Source organism: Choloepus didactylus, chromosome X, assembly GCF_015220235.1.
Source record: "Choloepus didactylus isolate mChoDid1 chromosome X, mChoDid1.pri, whole genome shotgun sequence".
NCBI lineage: Eukaryota > Metazoa > Chordata > Mammalia > Pilosa > Megalonychidae > Choloepus > Choloepus didactylus.
This window is the reverse complement of record NC_051334.1, coordinates 173,740,060-173,743,074: the sequence shown is the minus strand read 5'-3', so window position 1 is coordinate 173,743,074 and position 3,015 is coordinate 173,740,060. Positions and strand designations below refer to the sequence as shown.

Below are 3,015 nucleotides of genomic sequence, written 5' to 3'. Positions count from 1 at the left end.
AAAAAGAAGTAATACAAGTCACATTTTACAATGCAGTGAGGCTTACAAAAATCGCTTATTTCAAGAGAAATTATACTATCATGGTAAATCATTAAAAACACATGATTTGAATGCACAACTATATGATGGTACTGTGAACAACTGATTGTACACTATGGATGACTGTATGGTATATGAATATATCTCAGTAAAACTGAATTAAGTCAGAAGAGCCAGGAGCTCCTTGTGGGGTGCCAGTCAACCCGGTGAAATTATCTGCCTGCGGTGCCAGTCATTCTGGCATGATGGCGGAAGCCACGGCGACGGGCGCCAGCAGAGAGGCAATGGCGATGCCGATGGTGGAAGGTTCCTCAGGCCTGGTGGGCTTTCCTGTGGGCCAGGGCTTCTCCAGCTACCAGCCCTTTGAGCCCCAGGAGTTGGGCCTGAGCCCCAGCTGGCAGCTGACAGGCTTCTCCGGCATGTAGAGCTGAGGCTGCAAGGTCCCCTACTAGATGCTGCTCAAACTCCTGGTGGGACTGGCGCATCTCGACATGCGGCCCCAGTTGGGTGGGGGCCTGGTCAGGGGACATGAGGAGGCGGCCCAGGAGGCCGGCCTGCCAGCCGGGGAGAGCAGAATCCAGCCCCTCGTTTCCAGCCCTGGGCATTGGGCTGGACTCCTGCGTCATACCCCTGAGTCACGGGGGCCTGTCACTGGTGCAGACCACAGATTTCTTTTACCCCTTGGTGGAAGATCCTTACATGATGGGGGGCATAGCTTGTGCCAATGTGCTGACTGACCTCTACGCCATGGGCGTTATTGAATGTGGTAACATGTTGATGTTGCTCATTGTCAGTCAGAGTATGAGTGAGGAGGAAAGGGAAAAGATAACACCCCTCATGATCAAAGGCTTTCGCGATGCTGCCGAGGAAGGGGGCACCACAGTGACCGGTGGACACACAGTGGTGAACCCTTGGATTGCCATTGGCAGGGTTGCCACCATGGTCTGTCAGTCAGATTGAGTTCATCATGCCCGATAGTGCCGTGGTTGGGGATGTGCTGGTGTTGACCAAACCCTTAGGAACCCAAGTTGCTGTCAATGCCCACCAGCGGCTTGATAACCCTGAAAGGTGGAATAAGATCAAAATGGTGGTCACCAGGGAAGTGGTGGAGCTAGCCTATTGGGAAGCCATGTTCAATATGGCTACCCTGAAGAGAATTGCTGCCAGGTTAACGTACACATTTAATGCCCATGTTGCCACCGATATCATGGGCTTTGCATTCTAGGACACGTGCAGAAACTCCTGCAACAATGGAGAAATGAGATGTCCTTTGTCATTCATAACCTGTCGATTATTGCCAAGATGGTGGCCATCAGCGAGGCCAACGGGCAGTGTGGGCTCCTTCAGGGTACTTCAGCAGAAACCTCTGGGGGATTTCTGATCTGTGTGCCGAGAGAACAGGCAGCCTGCTTCTGTTCCAAAATCAAATCTTCCAAGTATGGAGAGGGTCACCAGGCGTGGATTGTCGGCATTGTGGAAAAGGGCAACCGAATGGCCCGGATCATTGACAACCCTCGAGTTATAGAAGTCTTACCTCATGGGGTGGCTGCCGTGGCTGCGGCTGCTGTTCCTATTCTTGACAATTCCAATGTCTCCTCTGAGCCTAGTTCATGAGATAGAATAGCAGAAGTTTTTTCGACTTTAGAGCTTTCGTACACAATCATGGACAGTTCTCAAGAGTTGATTTTAAGAAGAAATTTCCAAAGAAGGCCACCTGCCTAGTGGTTCCAGCTGCCCTTTCTAGGTGATTTGAATCAGCCCATCAAAAGCTGCCTTTGTGCACATTCCAAGATTGGAGGTAACGTTTTTTACTTTGGGGGGAGGTTTGTTCATGTCTTGGGTAGAAGAGGGGCAGAGTGATCTGTTTCCTCTTTCCAAGGGCAAAGAGGAAGCTCTTCCAGTTTGAGGGGATTTTCTTTGCACTGAGTTAATTTCTGCTCAGGGAATTGAGATTATTAAAAGTAAATTATATACATAAGGGTAAATTGCAAAATGAAAAGCATTTAAATGGATTGTTAAGAGAGATCTTAAAATGCAATGTCTAAAACAAATGGTTTATAATGTAGAATGTAGGGGAACTATCAATAGAGAGCAATTAAGGAAGGGGGAACAATAATCCAAGAAGAACAGATAAGCTATTGTGGGTAAATTTAACGTTCTGGGAATGCCCAGGAATGACTATGGTCTGTTAATTTCTGATGGGTATAGTAGGAATAAGTTCACAGAAATGTTGCTATATTAGGTAACTTTCTTGGGGTAGAGTAGGAACATGTTGGAGGTAAAGTAGTTATCTTAGGTTAGTTGTCTTTTTCTTACTCCCTTGTTATGGTCTCTTTGAAGTGTTCTTTTATTGTATTTTTTTTTTAATTTTTTTTTTTTTTCATACAGTTGATTTAAAAAAAAAAAGTTAAAAAAAAAACAAGGAAAAAAATATGTAGAGCCCCCTTGAGGAGCTTGTGGAGAATGCAGGGGTATTGGCCTACCCCACCTCGATGGTTACTAACATGACCACAGACATAGGGGACTGGTGCTTTGATGGGTTGAGCTCTCTACCACAGGATTTACCCTTGGGAAGACTGTTGCTGCAAAGGAGAGGCTAAGGCCTCCCTATAATTGTGCCTAAGAGCCTCTTCCCAAATGCCTCTTTGTTGCTCAGATGTGGCCCTCTCTCTCTAGCTAAGCCAACTTGAAAGGTGAAATCACTGCCCTTCCCACTATGTGGGACCAGACACCCAGGGGAGTGAATCTCCCTGGCAACGTGGAATATGACTCCCGGGGAGGAATGTAGACCCAGCATCGTAGGATGGAGAACATCTTCTTGACCAAAAGGGGGATGTGAAAGGAAATGAAATAAGCTTCAGTGGCAGAGAGATTCCAAAAGGAGCCGAGAGGTCACTCTGGTGGGCACTCTTATGCACAATTTAGACAACCATTTTTAGGTTCTAATGAATTGGGGTAGCTGGTGGTAGATACCTG

At 47.0% G+C, this 3,015-nt stretch overlaps 1 pseudogene; it reads left to right on the top strand.

Annotated features, from left to right (window-relative positions):
• The first annotated feature begins 284 nt into the window (after positions 1–284).
• On the top strand, positions 285–1,653 carry LOC119523267 (annotated as a pseudogene).
• The last annotated feature ends 1,362 nt before the right edge of the window (positions 1,654–3,015 follow it).